This window comes from Mauremys reevesii, linkage group 2, assembly GCF_016161935.1.
Source record: "Mauremys reevesii isolate NIE-2019 linkage group 2, ASM1616193v1, whole genome shotgun sequence".
NCBI lineage: Eukaryota > Metazoa > Chordata > Testudines > Geoemydidae > Mauremys > Mauremys reevesii.
Genome location: NC_052624.1, coordinates 278,560,442 through 278,579,923, shown reverse-complemented (window position 1 = coordinate 278,579,923; position 19,482 = coordinate 278,560,442). Strand labels below are relative to the sequence as shown.

The 19,482-nt window shown below is 49.1% G+C and overlaps 1 long non-coding RNA gene across 1 annotated transcript; it reads left to right on the top strand.

Moving 5' to 3' along the window:
- The first annotated feature begins 1,794 nt into the window (after positions 1 to 1,794).
- Positions 1,795 to 9,919, top strand: LOC120396549. Its single transcript, XR_005593216.1, has 3 exons — positions 1,795 to 2,174; positions 7,988 to 8,086; positions 8,752 to 9,919. It is a non-coding gene; the product is annotated as an uncharacterized LOC120396549 (long non-coding RNA).
- Positions 9,920 to 19,482: the final 9,563 nt, after the last annotated feature.

Here is a 19,482-nt window from a genome sequence, read left to right as displayed (position 1 = left end):
GCGGCGGGGGGTCCTTCTGCCCCGGGACCCGCCACCGAAGTGCCGAGTCTTCAGCGGCACTTCGGCAGCAGGGGCCCCCTGCCACTGAAGACCCCAGGCCCCCTGAATCCTCTGGGCGGCCCTGCCCCAACCCTGCCAGCGCCAGACCGGCTGGAGGTGAGGTGGGAGCAGGCTGAGTCAGCACTGGTGTGGGGGAGCCCAGGGCTGGGGCGGGAGGGGGGGGTGCGAGTGGGGGAGGGCACTGGTGGGAGGAGGAGCACAGGGCTGGAGTGAGGGGCAGCCAAAACATTTTTTGCTTGGGGTGGCAAAAAACCTAGAGCCGGCCCTGCTCCTAAGGCAGTGGTTCTCAAACTAGGGCCACCGCCACTGTTCCCTCTAAGCTGTGCGCGTGTGTGCATGCACACAGATCCTAAACCGCACACACACGACGAAACACCACACGCACAAAAATTTGCACAGAAGCACAACAATTTGCACAGAAGAAATTTTTTGCGCACGTGGCCTGTCAAAAATTAGAGGGCACATTGGCCATCACTTGTTCAGGGAAAGCCCCTGGCGGGCCGGGCCGCTTTGTTTACCTGCCACGTCCACAGGTTCGGCCAATCGCAGCTACCACTGGTCACAGTTCGTTGCTCCAGACCAATGGGGGCTGCGGGAAGCGGCGCGGGCCGAGGGACGTGCTGGCCGCCCTTCCCGCAGCCCCCATTGGCCTGGAGCGGCGAAGCATGGCCAGTGGGCGCAGCGATCGGCCAAACCTGCAGATGCGACAGGTAAACAAACCAGCCCAGCCCGCCAGGGGCTTTCCCTGAACAAGCAGCGGACCAGTTTGAGAAGCACTGTCCTAAGGCCATTACAGAATCAGAGCGGTGATGTAGGATTTCTCTCAGCCAGCACGAAGACAGACTGAGGGCATGACACTGCTCTCATTGACGTGAGTGTAAAGTGGGTGTAACTTCACTATGGAGTAACATCAGAGTAAAATGAGTGGGCGCTCAGAACCAGGCCCTTCGAATTGGCTGCAGGCAAGTAATGAAAAGAAATGCCGTTGAGGTCTGACAGCCATTCAATACGCTGCCTGTTCCTGCTCCCACTCCCGTTGCTGTCTGAGGAATAACACCTGTCGATTACAGTGGGAGAAGGATCGGGTCAGAATGGTGTCACAGCAATGGGTACATGTCCCCCTCCCCAGGGTCCTTTTGGTACAAGATAGAGCGACTGTCATACTGGTCAGGCTCCAATGTGCACTTACCCCAAAGACAGCTCATCTTTCGCAACAACCTGGGAAGAAATGATTTAAAGGCTCAAAGTCTCTGCTGGTGGAATTGCAGTGACGCTGTGTCAGCGGGGGAGTTGGAGCAAAGCCAGGATGATGCTTAGAAATCTGAGGCAAGCCCACATTGCAGGAAGGAACTGTCACCTTTCCCCACGCATTGGGGCCAATGCTGCAGCACCCTGACCTGCGGCACTCCCGGTTTTGCCAGCCCTTGTGAGCAGAGATTCCCTAAGGGTGACATGTGGTGGGGCTCCGTGATGTGGAAAGGAAGCGTGATCCAGTGGTTAGGGCACTGGGACAAGGTGTTCGCTCCACACTTGCCCTGAAAGGCAAGTTAGCGCAGATTGTTAAGGGGGCTAATTCACCCAACCAGCTACAGGGGAGAGGAATCAGATGGCCAAGCAATCCCCTGACTGAGGGAGGGAACCCAGCTGAGGAGGAAGGGGCAGGGATGGGACTATAAAGGCAGGAAATTGGCAGCAGAAAGGGCTGCTGGGAAAGTCTACAGTCAGGGAGGTGCAGCAGGGCTGGCAAACCCCAGAGAGGGGGGAGTGCCAGGAGGTAGGACAGGGCTCAGGGGAAAGGCAGTGAGCTTTAAGAGGGAACAGACCTTGACTGCTGGCTAGAGGGTCCCTGAGCCAGAACCCGGAGCTCCCAGGTTCCCCTGCCAGCTGCTGAGGGAGCAGCACTATGAGGTAGTGCATGGGAAGACTACCTGAGCCTGTTTGTGGGAAGAGGCTTTCCAGTCCCAGAAAGGAAAACCATTTGGTATCCTGGCCAAGTCAGAAAGACCTGCAGACCCAGAAAGAAAGAGGTGGAGAGAGAGAATGCAACCGCAGAAAGAGGCACTGCGCTCATGAGCTATTCCCCGGAGTGAGCAGGAGGAGGTGCCATCCCTGCAGTGAGTGGAGTACCCCCATCACAGGCACTAACCTAGGACTTGTGAGATATTGGTTCAAGTCCCTGCTCCAGAGACGATTCCCTGTGTGAGCTTGGGCCTCAGTCTCTGGGCAGTGAAATGGGAGCGTTAGCGGTTCCTTATTTCACAGGGGTGTGGTGAGGATAAATCCTATTATGCTTGGGGTTGGGTTGAAGCTGGTGGGTGGTAACGGTCACCTGTCATTCAATCAAGTTCCTTTATGGAACTAGACAGCTCAAACAATAGGAGCCACCACCCAAAACACAGGCCACGCTGGGCTGGTCAGAAACGGAGCTGTGTACACTCCTGAGGGCATTCTCTGCCAAAAAATTACAAATTATGTGCACGCTATTTTAAAATTCTGCAATATTCTGGAAGTTTTATTTGTCAGTAAATAAATGCAGAGGCTCCAGCATGGCAGTGGAGAGTACAGGCCACTGGCTGCACAAAGGTGAGAGATCACCCTGCAGCCTCCCCACCCCTCCACCGGGACATGGACTCAGTGATGAGGCTGCACCCGACCCTGGCACAGCACAAGGCCTGGGCCTGCCCCAGAAACACCCTGGGGCCCTGCCCCTCTGCGCCAGGCGCACCAGGAGTGGGGCTGGCAGGCTCAAGCAGGCAGGATCCCAAGTGTGAATGGGCTCAGTGTGGGAGGGATCCAGGCGTGGGGTGAGAGGATTCTGTGTGAGACAATCTGGGCGCAGGCAGCTCAGTGGGGGGGGGTGTCTAGGTGTGAGGGAATCTCGATGCAGAGGCTTGTTGGGGGGGAGGTTCCAGGTGCAGGGGCAGTGGGACTCTGCAGGGGCTTCCAGGAGAAGGTGTTTGGGTCTCAGCGGAGGGGTCTGGGTGTGAGGGTCTCAGCAGGGGGGTCTGGGTGCTGGGGGAGTGGGGCTTAGTGCAGTGGGGGTCTAGGTGCAGCTAGCTGGGGGTCAGTGGCATGGGAGTCTGAATGTGGGGGCTCAGGGTGGTGCAGGGGGTGGGGCTCATCAAGCTGGGGGGTTGAGTACAGTGGAGGGTGGTCTGGGTGCAAGGCTTGGGGTCTGGAGGCAGGGAATCTGGGTGCAGGAGGCTCCAGATGCAGGAGTTCGGGTTCAATGGAGTGGGGTTTGGGTATGGAGGGCTAGGTGGGTTCTTGCTGTACGGGGTGAGGCTTGGCGAGGGTGCCTGGGTATGGGAGGTCGGGATGCTCAGGGGTTGGGCAGATGGGGGAGCAGCTTCCAGTACAGTGACCCCTCCCCCTGCAGCTGAGGAGCAATGTTGGCATGAGCTTCCTGCTGCTGGGGGAGGTTTGTGGGGGTGGGTCTGGCAGCCCCTGCCACTCCTGGCAAGGAAAGAGGAAGTCCCATCCCCTCCTGCCTCTAGCCCAGATGGGTCTAGCAGCTGATCCAGGCTCTGGGCACCAGCCACTGGCTGGGGTGTCCCCAGCCCTGCGGTGATTTACCTCTCCACCAGCTGCTCCAGGTGCCTGAAATGATGTACCTGCACAGGTAAGGAGTGGTACATGACTGCTCTTGCAGCTTCCCTTTGCCTCCCTGTCAGAAAGTCATTTTTCTGTGGGGAAACAAAGAAATCTGCGGGGGACATGAATTCTGCACATATGCAGTGCACAGTGGCGCAGACTCCCCCCAGGAGTAGATGTGGCAGAGGGGTTTAAACTGGGAATTTGGGGGAGATGGTTGGGAGATGTCCAGGTAATCTCCACGCCGGAATTTAACACCGAGAGGGAAGAAAACAAAGTAAGAGAGGATACAGCCATGAGCAGAAGAATGGACATAAGGAGGAAGGGTAGTGTAGATACCAGTCTAATAGGTGATACTGGTGGTAGAATGTCTGTGCCTAACCAGATAAAGAATGTCAGTGAAGCCAAACGGCAAAAATTAAGCTGTCTGTACACTAATGCAAGGAGCCTAGGAAACAAAATGGAGGAACTAGAGCTACTGGTGCAGGAAGTGAAACCGGATATTATAGGGATAACAGAAACATGGTGGAATAGTAGTCATGACTGGAGTACAGGTATTGAAGGCTATGTGCTGTTTAGGAAAGACAGAAATAAAGGCAAAGGTGGTGGAGTAGCATTGTATGTCAATGATGAGGTTAACTGTAAAGAAATAAGAAGGGATGGAATGGATAAGACAGAGTCTGTCTGGGCAAAAATCACATTGGGAAAGAAAGCTACTAGAGCCTCCCCTGAGATAGTGCTTGGGGTGTGCTACAGACCGCGGGGATCTGATTTGGAGATGGATAGAGACCTCTTTAATGTTTTTAATGAAGTAAACACTAATGGGAATTGTGTGATTATGGGAGACTTTAACTTCCCAGATATAGACTGGAGGACAAGTGCTAGTAGTAGTAATAGGGCTCAGATTTTTCTGGATGTGATAGCTGATGGATTTCTTCATCAAGTAGTTGAAGAGCCAACAAGGGGGGATGCCATTTTAGATTTGGTTTTGGTGAGTAGTGAGGACCTCATAGAAGAAATGGTTGTAGGGGACAACCTTGGTTCGAGTGATCATGAGTTAATTCAGTTCAAACTAGATGGAAGGATAAACAAAAATACATCTGGGACTAGGGTTTTTTATTTCAAAAGGGCTAACTTTAAAGAATTAAGGAAATTAGTTAGGCAAGTGGATTGGACTGAAGAACTTGTGGATCTAAAAGCAGAGGAGGCCTGGAATTACTTCAAGTCAAAGTTGCAGAAACTATCAGAAGCCTGCATCCCAAGAAAGGGGAAAAAAATCATAGGCAGGAGTTGTAGACCAAGCTGGATGAGCAAGCATCTCAGAGAGGTGATTAAGAAAAAGCAGAAAGCCTACAGGGAGTGGAAGATGGGCGGGATTAGCAAGGAAAGCTACCTTATTGAGGTCAGAACATGTAGGGATGAAGTGAGAAAGGCTAAAAGCCATGTAGAGTTGGACCTTGCAAAGGGAATTAAAACCAATAGTAAAAGGTTCTATAGCCATATAAATAAGAAGAAAACAAAGAAAGAAGAAGTGGGACCGCTAAACACTGAGGATGGAGTGGAGGTTAAAGATAATCTAGGCATGGCCCAATATCTAAATAAATACTTTTCCTCGATCTTTAATAAGGCTAATGAGGAGCTTAGGGATAATGGAAGGATGACAATTGGGAATGAGGATATGAAGGTAGATATTACCACATCCGAGGTAGAAGCCAAACTCGAACAGCTTAATGGGACTAAATCGGAGGGCCCAGATAATCTTCATCCAAGAATATTAAAGGAACTGGCACATGAAATTGCAAGCCCATTAGCAAGAATTTTTAATGAATCGGTAAACTCAGGGGTTGTACTGTACGACTGGAGAATTGCTAACATAGTTCCTATTTTTAAGAAAGGAAAAAAAGGTGATCCGAGTAACTATAGGCCTGTTAGTTTGACATCTGTAGTATGTAAGGTCTTGGAAAATTTTTGAAGGAGGGTAGTTAAGGACATTGAGGTCAATGGTAATTGGGACAAAATACAACATGGTTTCACAAAAGGTAGATCGTGCCAAACCAACCTGATCTCCTTCTTTGAAAAAGTAACAGATTTTTTAGACAAAGGAAATGCAGTGGATCTAATTTACCTCGATTTCAGTAAGGCATTTGACACGGTTCCACATGGGGAATTATTAGTTAAATTAGAAAAGATGGGGATAAATATGAAAATTGAAAGGTGGATAAGGAACTGGTTAAAGGGGAGACTACAACGGGTCATACTGAAAGGTGAACTGTCAGGCTGGAAGGAGGTTACTAGTGGAGTTCCTCAGGGATCAGTTTTGGGACCAATTTTATTTAACCTTTTTATTACTGACCTTGGCACAAAAAGCGGGAATGTGCTAATAAAGTTTGCGGATGACATAAAGCTGGGAGGTATTGCTAACACAGAGAAGGACCAGGATATCATACAGGAAGATCTGGATGACCTTGTAAACTGGAGTAATAGTAATAGAATGAAATTTAATAGTGAAAGTGCAAGGTCATGCATTTAGGGATTAATAACAAGAATTTTAGTTATAAATTGGGGACGCATCAGTTGGAAGTAACAGAGGAGGAGAAGGACCTCGGAGTATTGGTTGATCACAGGATGACTATGAGCTGCCAATGTGATATGGCCGTAAAAAAAGCTAATGCGGTTTTAGGATGCATCAGGCAAGGTATTTCCAGCAAAGATAATGAGGTGTTAGTACCGTTATACAAGGCACTGGTGAGACCTCATCTGGAATACTGTGTGCAGTTCTGGTCTCCCATGTTTAAGAAGGATGAATTCAAACTGGAACAGCTTCAGAGACGGGCTACTAGGATGATCTGAGGAATGGAAAACCTGTCTTATGAAAGGAGACTGAAAGAGCTTGGCTTGTTTAGCCTAACCAAAAGAAGGTTGAGGGGGGATATGATTGCTCTTTATAAATATATCAGAGGGATTAATATTAGGGAGGGAGAGGAATTATTTAAGCTTAGTAACAATGTGGACACAAGAACAAATGGATATAAACTGGACACTAGGAAGTTTAGACTTGAAATTAGACAAAGGTTTCTAACCATTAGAGGAGTGAAGTTCTGGAACAGCCTTCCAAGGGGAGTAGTGGGGGCAAAAGACATATCTGGCTTTAAGATTAAGCTTGATAAATTTATGGAGGGGATGGTATGATGGGATAGCCTAATTTTGGCAATTAATTTGGCAATTGATCTTTGATTATCAGCAGGTAAGTATGCCCAGTGGTCTGTGATGGGATGTTAGATGGGGTGGGATCTGAGTTACTACAGAGAATTCTGGGGTGGCTGGTGAGTCTTGCCCACATGCTCAGGGTTTAACTGATCACCATATTTGGGGTCGGGAAGGAATTTTCCTCCAGGGCAGATTGGCAGAGGCCCTGGAGGTTTTTCGCCTTCCTCTGCAGCATGGGGCACGGGTCACTTTCTGCAGGATTCTCTGCAGCTTGAGGTCTTCAAACCACAATTTGGGGACTTCGATAACTCAGACATAGGCTAGGGGTTTGTTATAGAAGTGGATGGGTGGGATTCTGTGGCCTGCATTGTGCAGGAGGTCAGACTAGATGATCATAATGGTCCCTTCTGACCTTAAAGTCTATGAGTCTATGAGGTGTTGTCTGATGGATTTTTGTGTGTGTGTGAAGATGGAGCCAGAAACATCTGAGAAGTAGGAAGGAAGCACCAGGCACAACCACAGAAGAACTGCTAGCATGATCCTGAGGAAAAGTGAAGAGAGTGAGATTTTTGGGAAAAGGTCTGGCAGGAAAAGTGGCTTGGAACTGGGAGCAAAGGAACTGTCTCCTGCTGTTTGATTCCTGGTGCGTTCAGGGAAACAGGACTTCATACAGTCTTTGTAAATAAACAGGACTGCATCAAAGAAATACCTGACTCCAGCATCAACATCTCCTCCTTCCAGAAACAGCCCCAATTTTGGCTAAGCACTTGTGTCATAAGAGGCAACAATACATTGAAGATTGTGATGTGCTTAGATAGATGGGGCCATATAAGTACCTAAGGTAGGTATGAGATGAACAGGGATATATGGTGATTAGCCTTTGTGAATTCAAAATAAAAAATTCCTTCATGGTGCCTGAGTCGTCTGTTACTTTGTGATTCAAACATAAAAATATGTTACAAGGCTCAGCTCGACATCAGGAACAAAGGCGTTTGCATCACAGCAGAAAGGTCAGATAACAGGGAAAGACAATGGGAGTCTGGCACCAGATGAACATGAGTGCAGCCAGGAGTGGGGGAAGAACCAAGTGAATTTTCACTGTCTTTGTAAATGTCTCCCCATCCAGCTCCCCGATGGAGAAGATCAGTCACAGAGAGCCATCCTCCCTGTGGAGAAGACGCACAGCTGTCTCAATTCAAGCAAGCCCCAGATTTCAAGGTCTCAGGTATGATCAATGCCTTGTGATTCCGGGCACGGATGCTCAACCTCTCTTGGTCTCTGACCCACAAAATGGCTGACGAGATCTTCCTATGTCCAGCCATGTCACAGTGGGGCAGGGAGGTTAGGTCCCAGGATGATTTCTCAGCCATTTTGTGCATGCCAGGTCAAATAGAGATGGGGTGCGGGTGGGGAGCAGGGGGCTGATGCTGCTGAGTGTTTAGGCCCCTTGTTCTCCTTTGTCCCACCTCCTGGCTGCTTAAATCCAAAGCTGGGGATGTGCTATTCCAAGGGGCAGCAAAGCCTGCTCCACAGACACTCAAAGGGCTGTTTCTTCTGCCCCAGAACTGAGCCCGGGGTGGGTGGGGAAGAGCGAGGAGTTACGCTGGGGTCTGCTGGGGTGGAGAGGCAGAGCAGGACACCAAAAGCCATATGTAGGTATCTACACGAGTGCCCTGTCTTTTAGAGGTGCTGAGCACCCACCGGTGTCACTGACTTGCTCAGGAGTTGTGAGCTATTCCCCTGTGACTGCTGGCCCTCAGTGCCCCTAAGCAGCAGGTCACTCCGACTAAATACAGACGCTGCCTCTCAGCAGCCAGTGTGTAGCCATGGGCCTCACCCCCCTTGTGTTTCAGTTACAATAATACAACAACCTCCCCTCCCGCCCCCCAGGCTTAGTTCATCAGTATCTGCAAAGCATTCTGCGAGCTTCGAACGAAGAGCGCTATGAAACCACAGAGAATTAGGGGACTTAAATCCAAGCGCTTTTACTCTGCATCAGGCTTCTGCAAATCACTTGACCCTCTTCAGAACCTATGAAACCAAACACCGACGAACTGAGATAGAGACACCTGCTATGGGCACAGCCCCCTCCGCTGAAAATGAGACGACGTTTGAATGTGTGGGGGTCAGAATAACTAGTGTGGCGTCAAGCACACAAATCGGAATGGTTATGATGGTTTCAGCTGGGAAGGGGGATGCCCTGCTGCGAGCACACACAGGTGTAATGCTGACCAGCTGAACTGATGTTGATTTCAGCCTGTCCCTATCTGCACGGCCTGCAAAGCACTGTCCATTAATATGACTCCTCAAGGTCGTATTCCAATGTGCCCTTGCTTTCACTGAAGACTAGCCCTCTGTCAACCTGGTTCTCCACTGCCTTGCTTAGTTATTTGTGCACAGTGGGTGTACAGGGCTACCCAATCAGAACAGGTGTGTGCTGGTTTCTTTAACCCATCTTGCCTATGTATAAATGACGGCAAAAGGTGCAAATCAGGCCTGGCACCTCAACAGGAAATTTACAGTGTGCAGAATCGGCCCTGTCCACCCTCTGAGCCTTCTGCATGAGGCATTCCAGTTGGTTAAGCATTCGGGCTCAGGCCCTGTGCTGAGTCCAGTGCATTCCACATAAACCAGGGCACTGTGCTGCCATGTATGTTATTTCCACATCCTAACGGTTCTCACACACACATTTCATTGCCCTCAAATGGCACTGGCGATGCACATTTCTCTCTGTCTCTTTCCCCCAAAGCAACGCATGTGGCTTCCCAGACAGCTGTGCAGAGGAGCAGAAAAGCTTGGGAAAGAAATGCTAATATGTGCCATACGGTCAAACTCATGCCATGTTTCTGAAGGTTAAATTTATACACAGTGTCTCTTTCAGTGAGAATGTCAGTGACTAGCACATGAAATTACTGCCCAAAGGGGGGTGGGGGTGTTTGTATAAACTGTGGGAAATCTGACCGTGGATTTCTTCTCTTTACTGATCTTGCCTCTGATTCTTAAGTTTACTTCCTTGCATGTCTTGTTTCTCTTGTTCAGATATATGCAGATGTGAATATATGCAGAGTCGTATATGCTGACTGCTGGTGGTGAACCCTTTACGGTTTTCTTCCAAAAGTGCTTTACAGAGCAAGGGGTGAAATCCTGACTCCACTGAAGTCAATGGGAGTTTTGCCAGTGACTTCAGTTGAGCCAGGATTTCACGCCTGGTCCCTTCCCTGTGTGAGTTTTAGCCCTGATGGGCTGAGAGAAAAGCAAACAGCAGAGAGGACCTGAGGGGTGAGAGACATGCTGTAGTGGTCAGGTCATGTGCTCGCTCACGTAAGGAGGATGGATACACCATGGTGCCTCAGTTGTAAGTATTATTATTGCCTCACGTCTTGCAGGTATCGGAATAACTGTTTTAGGGAGGGATTGAAGGATGAGATGACAGGGGCTGGCAGAGCGGAGTGCAGAAGGCATTTCATGCATAAAGAACAGTGTGGAAAAAGACCTGCCCACTGGCGGTGGGGCAGGTGAGCTCTAAAGCCTCGTCCCCAGCAAACCCCAAATCTTGGGCTGCCGATTCCTGATGGATCATTTGACCTACCCCAACAGTGATGTGCAGGTTTACCCAGCTCAGCTGCACCCACAGTCTACCCCCAAATACCCGTGAAGCACTGCTCTAAAGCCCATTGAACTCCCTGGAAAGCTGCCTATAGACTTCAGTGGACTTTGGATCAGGCATTTCATTGACAGCCTCACCACAAACCTTCCCTGAGACTCGCTGTGAACTGCAAAGTGCTGGTTTCTAAATTCCTCCACTCCTGGCTATGGCTTACGTTCCTACAGCAAGTACCTCTCCTGCCGGTGCGTCTCAGCATGCTAGGTGAGATTTAGCATATGTATTTATGAACATATAGAGTGCCACCTACAACAGAGTGGGCAAACAGCATCCTCCAGGAGAGAGGGAAGGGTTTCATTTGGACTTAGAAGCACCAGCTGAGTCTGCCAATCAGATCTCTCTGGGGAAAGAATTCTATCGGGGGGAAAGAGGGTCTGAAAGCACAATGGCCTGATTCTCCATTGCCTTGCACTTTGGGTCGTCATTTACCTCTGCAAAATGGGTGTCGAAGGCTCCATGATGCAGAGGCTCCTAGGCAAAGGGTCCCTTGTTCTTTTGCAAACAACTCTCACCTCAGGCCTGACAAACTCACTACACCTAACACACATCTTACAGGATATTTATCTGTTCAGAGTAACATATAAGGTATGTACTGAAGGCATGTAACTTGGCAGGATTCATAATCATTCTGAGAGGCATGTATGGGTAATATTTAAGGAATGATGTATTTGTACTGAAAGCCTGTTTTATGGATTTGGAGTAAACGTTAGTCATGGGGAAGGGGGGCCGAGGGGGAATATATCTCAACGATGGCCTATTCAAGCAGGCAGGAGTTGTCACCCTGCCCTGGTCAGCTGGTGCTGTAATGCAATGTTCAGTTATCTAGCCTTGTACCATCCCAAGATTTTTGATGGAAAACCATCAGAGACAACTACAAGCCATCGAAACCCCTTGGAGATAAAAAAGGAATATTCCAACAGACAAGGAATCACCCTGCCTATGAGTGAGTATAAAAGGCTGTTTCAGAATAATAACAGAGGGTGAGGAAAAGCACTCGGTATCCTTTCACTAAGGAGACATCTTGGGGAACAGGGATGTTCTCATGCAAGATTGGAGCCTGGTTTCAGCGAAGCCAGCCAGCTCTGCAACAGACTGAACTTTGGGGGAGGGGACCTACTTTATTAGCTAGGAAAGGGAATAATTCTCAAGTGTAGACCCAGGTTCAAGTCTGATGATATTGTTTGGAATTGTAACCAATTCTTTCCACCATTCTCTCTTCTTTCTAGTTTCCTCTCCATTCTTTCTTAAATAAACCTACTTTTGTTTTATTATAAGTGCTGTGTGATTTCCAGGAGCAGTGATCCAAGGTAAAACTGGGAGCAGAGGATCTGGGGTTTCTGTGAGTACCCAGTGTCAAGGGTTGGATCTCACAGGGGAAGGTGCAAGGGGACTTGGGGATTGGGGTGCACCTCTTGTTAACCAGCAAGGTGAAGACAGGACTGACAGAGCCCCGAGGAGAGTGCTGGAGTAGCTGACAGGCTGGTGGTGTTAGGGACCTAACACCCAGTTACCACAACCAGACTCCCTCACAGTGAAGGCAGGGGGTAATAAGGTGAGTCACCATCCTGGGAACCCTGAGAGCAGTCACCAGGTCGGGTAACATCAGACCCCTACTTTGTACAGACGTACGTGGCACTGACGGGGCAGGGCAGTGCAGAATGCAGCCAATTACCACAAATATACCAAGAATAAGGACAGGTCCTTCTCAGGGCTTGTCCTGTGCTGTTTCTTCATTGAAATACAGTGCCAGGGTGGCAGCCCTGGGATTCTTTGATTCATCCCCGAAACAGGGAGAGCGTGGGTGGCAGCAGCCGTGCAGGCTCCTGTGCTGACCTCTCCCGCCGCAGCCAGCATGAATCACTGCTCTGGAGGGACTCATCCCAGAGAAGATCCAGGGGACTCTCCTCTCCTCCCCCCGGCCCGCACCTCATCATTCAACGCCTCCTAGTTCCCCTTCTTGTGGCAGAGGAAGCCAGAGATGCACCTTGTGGATACTCAGAGATGGAAGCCCATGTACTTCACAGAAACCTAGAAGAGCTTCCTTGCTGGACCCGGAGTCTCTGAGAACAGCGGCCTGCAGCTTTTTCTCTGCCATGATTCACTGCTCCTCTCTCACTGCTCTTCCATATATGGGAACCTGTGATTTTCTGTCCTGGGAAAATCAAAAGCTCAACAGTGGCATGTTAGATGCTTAGGTCTCCTGCACCTTCACACATGCTTCCACATGTACACAGCTGCACTCGTCCCTACGTAAGCACACACTCGTGCAAGAACACATGCTTGAATACACACGTGTGTATGTGTGCACACTCACACTCATTGTCACATGCCCCATGCCCTGTCTTTCTCTCTGCTCTCATTTCCAAATACACATATGGTCCAACATGCACGCACACACACACGCACACACACACACACACACGAACATAGATACACGTTGTTGAAAAACACACACTCAGCAACAGTCACACCAAGCCCAACAGACACACCGAGCCCAGCAGCTTACATTTATTTCCTCTTGACTTTGTGGCCGATTTCTTCATTTGTCTCCCTTAATTTCGCTGGAAGATGCCTTTGTATGATGAGAAACACCCGGCTAACTCCTCCTTTCCTCTCCAACAGTAGCTAGCACTCAACTTTCTTTCTGCTCTTTATTTCTGGCAAACACAAGATAGCCAGCGTCATTTTATCAAGCATAGGGCTGAATAGAAAGTCAGATTCAATGATCCCAGAGGTCCCCTCTGGCCTTGGACTCTATGGTTTTCCCCCTTGGATAAGCAGAGGAAACCCGTTAATTTCAATGGCGCTGCACCTGTGTACACTACTGGAAAGCACTAAGCACTGGCCTAGCTCTGCTCCCGTTCAAGTCAATGGGAGTTGGGAGCAGAGTTTAGACGAATGCTGAGTGCTTTGGAAAATCTCATCCAGTATGTCTAACTTCCTTGGATATGGATGTCAGGTGGGATTAACACTTGGGGTCTCTCTCCATCCCCATCTAAGAGAGGAACCTCTTCTGGGTCCGTAGCAATCTGCGCAGTTTGCCTGTGCACTGCCTTATCCCTCCAGCCTCTGGCATGGGGATTCCAGGACTCCAGCTTCTGCAAGCCTCACTCAGCGGCTTACATCTCCAGCCGAGCTGGCATGAAAATGATGTGCTTAGTGCCCAAGGTGGCCAGCCAAGAATCAGGGCTCCACCATGCTAGGCACTGTATGGACACTTATTAAACAGACAGGCCAGCCCCCAAAGATTTTACAATCTAGATTACAATAGTACCCAACAGGTGAATGAAATAATCCAATGGGAGGGAAGAATTGAAGTACAAGGTAACAGAAGTAGGGGAAAGGTAGAGGACAAGATAATGTGGGGGGTGGGAGGGGGCGGCAGAGGGAAAGATTCTGATGTGCTGAGACTATTTCCTATCATGCTGATCAGTATTGTCTCATTGTTTCCTTGTACTCCACCATGTGTTGCCATTTGTCTGTAGATTGCAAGCACCTTGGGGTAGGAACTATCTTTTTGTTCTGAGTTTGTACAGCCCCTAGCACAGCGGGGTCCTGGTCTGTGACGAGGGCTCCTAGGCACTACAGTAATGCAAATAAATAATAAGTAGTGGAGGACAAGGTAACAGTCAAACAAGCCTACCTTACGCAGCGAGCATTAGTTATGGCTCACCACTAGTCAGCTCCCGTGTCTTGCAGGCCTGGGGGCAGAAATGAGTATGAAGGATGGGTTGGACTGGAGATGGGGTTAGGGGGATTTTTGTGGGGAAGCTCTTCCTTTACGATTTTTTAAATTTTGAATTGCTCTCAGCCAATCCTGAGCTGGAACCTCGTTCTTCACAGAGTAAACCAATCATGGGGAGCGTCAGGCAGAGGACATTTTGCCTGCTGCTCATCACGCTGTTGAAGGTATTGGAGTATGTTGCAGACCCAGCATCTCCCCACTCTTCTGTGGTACACAATATTGCCTAGCTAGGACTAACAGCCATTTCCTATGTGCAGTGTACTAAAAACTGTGTGTTAAAATTACAAGCTATCACTTTAAATTCTAAGGATTTTCCTAGTCCTTGCAGGGTTGGGAGCACTGATGGAAGCCTGCAAACTGGGTCCTCAGCAGTCAGTCTGTAAAAAGAGCCAGTCTGATACAAGATGGGGGGAGTTGGGCCTCTCACTGCCTTAGGGAGCAGCCTGCTTTGTTTCTCTCTGGTTTTGACTGGTGTGTATTAGGGTTCTGGATTCTAAGATATAAAGTAGTGTTACCCCATTCCAGGAAGAGGTTTTTTTTATATTTTGTTTCTAACTGTGTGTAGGCCATGAACATAATACTGGGTGACTCCACTGAGCCCTTCGTGGTCTCTTCCCACAATCCACTATGGAACCAAGAGTCTTCTCTGCAGCTCCTGCTATTAAGAATGGCCTTCCTGGATCTGTCCAGCTAACTGACCCCCAGTCTGAGTTAAAATCTCACGTGAAAATAAACATTTGCTCCTTTGTCTTTAACTCTGACATTCTCTCCCTCTCAGCTGTTATGGATTATTCATCTGCTGCAACTGTGGTGTTTAATTCAGATTAGGAAACATGCTATACACAGTAAAATTGCAGTGAAGTTGAGATTTTTTTCCCCCTGGTCTTCGTGACTTTGGAGTTTGTTTTTTCCCATCTTCTGACACATGGAGTTTGGGGTTGTTGTTTTGTTTCAAGCTTAGGGGGAAAAGTTAATTTTTTTAAAAAAGTAAAAATACAGAAAGGAGAGAAATAGCAGAGTCACCCTCAAACTGGCCTATGTGGGAACTACCTAGGCCTGTGTCTTGCACCAGATGACTATGGTACATAATAGCAATGTGCCTTCCCTATAGCACCTTCTGTGCAAGGAGCTCAGTGCTTTACAAACACCAACATCTGGACAAGAGTTGGAAGGTGGTAGAATCCCCATTTTGCAGATGGGGAAACTGAGGCATGGCACGATTAAGTGATAAATCCAAGGTCACTCCAGAAGCCTGGGAGATTCAGGGGAAGCACAGATTTCCTTCTTTCTGAGTCCTGTGTTGTAAGTGTGAAAGAGAAGAACCTTGAGAGGGAGAAGAGACTGAAGAATGAAAGAGGGGATGCAGTAGCTCTCTGGCTGGACAGGTTGCAAGATGCTTGCCAAGGTTTCTCCTCCTTTCTCCTGACCTGCTGTGTATGGGAAGGATCTCAACGGGTGTCAGATTTTCCAGCTTGCCCAAAACAATTTACATTCCCCAGAATAACTCAGTAAAACGCAGGGAGACAAAAGGGTTGGAAAAAGCTGGCCTGGCAAGAGATTCAGGAAGAGGAAACAGGAAAATCATCCTTCAACAAACATACTGGATGGGTGATGAAGATCCAACGAAGCAGCTCCTGCAGGAAAGGAGGCCGACCCGCCATATTAAATCCAGTGAGTTCCCCACTCCTCACAATGGGCTCGAGACAGATTGCAAGGCGGGGGGCGATAGGTAGGAAAAAAAATGTGCCTCTGCAACATATGCAACTGTTCCACCCGACACATCTCTTCTCGGGCTAAGCAACAAGCCTCGTTCGGTGGGGCTGGAGTGTCAGTAACTCATGCTTTGTCTGACCCCGAATGCCTTCTCCTTTCTGTTCTGTGTCTGTGTGACAACCTGTGTAAGCAGGAAACAGGATTAGGTACAGCAGTGTAACAAGTCAGGGAGACATGGGCCCGATCCTGGCAGGGGATGAGCACCCTTGCCTTCCATTCAAGCCAATGGAGGTGCTCAGCTTGTGGCAGGATCAGGCCCCTGATGAGCAGTTAATAGAACCTGCTGAAAGACAGGAAGATAAAGAACAGGCCGGGCTGACAGCAAAATTGACACTGGTGTTTTCCGATCCAGTGAGTGAAACAAGCCGAGATGAAAACACGTCTCTTTTCTTCTTTGCTCAGCCGGAGAGATTTCTTCCCCTTTCTGCCACATGCCTCTCCGCTAGGAGGTTTGAGCTCAGTTAGCGCTGCAGGCTTTCCAGGCAGAGAAGCCAGGCACTGTCCATTCTGGGCATCCCATCCCTACCATGCCCACAGCATCCCCAGTCCCCTCCCCTTGCATGGATCCCACCTGTCAAGAACTCACTCCCTGTTTGGGGCTCTGGAAAGGGGAGGGATGGTGCTGCAGAGGCAGCTGAACCCTCTCCCCCAACACACACATTTCTGCAGGAGATGGGGGGATACCCACACATGGACAATCCCCTCTGAGCATGGACCTGGGGCACATGGCTGGGCCCCATGTAAAACCCTTGGGATTTGGTCCATGACCATTATCTCTGAAACTTGGGAATGGGCTTTTTAGCCCAGAGACTGGTGATGAATTGAAAGCTGTTAAAACTATGAGAGATCACTTTAAATTCTCAGGAGGGTTCCTGAACCTACTTGCAGGCTAAGGGGCTCTGTAGGGAAGCTCGTGATCTGGGTCATTCATCAGTCAGTCTGCAACGAGCCAGCCTACAGCAAGGGGGGATTTGCCCCTCCACCTTTAGGGAGAGGCCTGCTTTGTCGCTCCCTGTTTTTGGTTCTTGTGTGTTAAGGTTCTGGATTTTAAGAAAGGAAGTCATGTTACATTGCAACATTCCAGAAAGAGTATTTTATGTTTTGATCTAACGTCTCTGTTTGTTTGCCATGAACATAACATAACCCAGGCTATTTCATGACACTTTCCTGCTCTTTATATTCCAAGTCACCAGCGGGTATGTGTGACAGCAGGACATAATGCCAATGGTCCCAAGGACGAAAGGATCTTTTTGCCTTTCACATTGTATCAGAAATATAGTCCCTCTTGACAGTTTTTTCAGATTTTTGAAAGGGACTGTAATCACTTCATGAAATAATCACACTCCTCTGTGTATAGAAAGCTAGGGTTCCATAAACAGCAAACTATTTCCACATGGGATGGAGACAAATATCCCATATTATTCCTCAAAACATGGGTTAAAATTCAAAAGCAGCCTGGATTGCTCAGGGGCTTTTTAAAGGGCTAGAGAGCCTTTCACCTCTCGGCCACCAATTGAAATGAAGCCTAGGCCAGTAGGGAGTGCAAGTTGTTACCATGCGGCTGTTCAGTGGCCTGGGAAACATAAGTGTGGTAGCCTCAGTCTGATTCCCGGCGGTCACATATCAAGATCACCGCAACTGGAAGCCTTGTGGGCAGACACGGCTGGGAGATCAAGCCCTGAATGCTCTACACAGAGGGGCAAACTTTCTGGTTTCCCCAGGCGTGCTCGACCCCTGCTCCACCCCAGACCCTACTCCCACTCCACCCTTTCCCCCAAGACCTCCGCCCTGCCTCTGCTCCACCCCCACCCGCCTCTTCGTGCCCCCTCAAGTGCGCCCCACTCTCGCTCCACCTCCTTCTACCCTCCTTCCCCCCAGCACTTCCTGCACACCTCTGAACAGCTGATCACTGGCAGGTGGGAGGCATGGGGAGTGGGAGGAGCTTATCAGTGGTGCCCGCCGGCAGGCGGGAGGGGAAAGAGTTGATTGGTGGGGCCCACTGGTGAGTGCTGTGAATACATGACAAACATTGTGCTTTAGGTCCGTTATTCCTTCTCCTTTTACTAACATTAATTCACACCGTGTTTCCTTTCATTCAAAAAGAGCCTCCTCCAATAACAACCAGGAAGGCTGAAAGGGAAACCAGTCACTTTGATTAAATAATCACAGAGACCTAAGTCTCCATTCCCCCTCTGATGTGTCCACTGGACTGAGCATTGTAGGCCAAGGTTTTCAAAAGCGCCTAGTGGTTTATGGGGGCCTCAATTTGGGGGAGCCCAGCTTGAGACGCTGTAAAGAAGTGGGGCTTTTCTGAAAAGCAGGCCCCTTTCAGGTGTTTCACCCAAAAATGGAGGCCCCCAAAATCGTAAAGCTCTTTTGAAAATCTTGGTTAATCTTTTATGGCACTCGCCTCTTAGTCACGGTTGCTAGAAGCGCGTTCAGATTCCATGTGAGCTGACACTTAGGCCAGGTCTGTTTGATTCGGCACTTACTTATGATTGAACCGTGCTGCACGTGTGACTGTCATAGTGTGTAGCTGTGACCCAGGCATCCCAAGTTGGTAATAGCCAGGGGCGCACGGTTACGAGTCTATACCCAGGCGCTTGCCTAGACATGCCCAGACGGGTACGTTTTCCCTGCAATGGCCATCTTCACGATATTTCCCCAAAGGGGGCCATGTGGTGTCTGCCGAAAGCTAAGAACTCGCTGGTTGTCATGGTTGTTGCGAGATGTACATATGGAAAATATCTGAAGAGTTGTGTAACATGTAGAATGGCGCGTTCCAAAGCTGCTGGAGGGGAAACTGGTCACCAGGGGCAGGGTGGTTCTCTGAGCTAACTCAGTCCAGAGTGAGAACAGTTGACATCTCTCGGCCCGGCCCAGCCAAGTGTTGACAGCCTAGACAAGGTGCAGGCTTTACAAAGAAGCCCAAGAAAAAGACCAGGACTAGGGGCACAATGATGAGTGAACTGAAGTTCCTGGAACACTCTGGTTAGGAAACAAGACAAAAAGTCTGGAATTGTAAAATAGGAGAAAGAGGGATACAAGATGGGATCCATTATGGGGGTGATACTGCCAGGGTGAACGTCTCATGCTGGACCAAGAGCTGGACAGACAGACCTTTGGGTGCGAAATGCCTTGTTAGACAGGAAAGGCTCTTGTTAATAAGCACAGGGTTCAAATGGCATGTTATATTTTTCTTTTATCTGTAGCCATGTTTCTGATTTTCATCCTAGATTCTATTTGACTCTTTATCTGAAGCTTTGTCAGATAGATGTCTATTTTACTATAGACACGACTACGTGCTGTGTGCTAAGGAGAGTATTGAACTGAGGTGAAGCTAGTGAACTGGGGGCACTGCTTCCACAGAGGCAGCGAATGTGTGTGCATTGTGGTGTCCAGAAGTCGAGGGAGTGGGTATTCGAGTCTAATCAAGTGG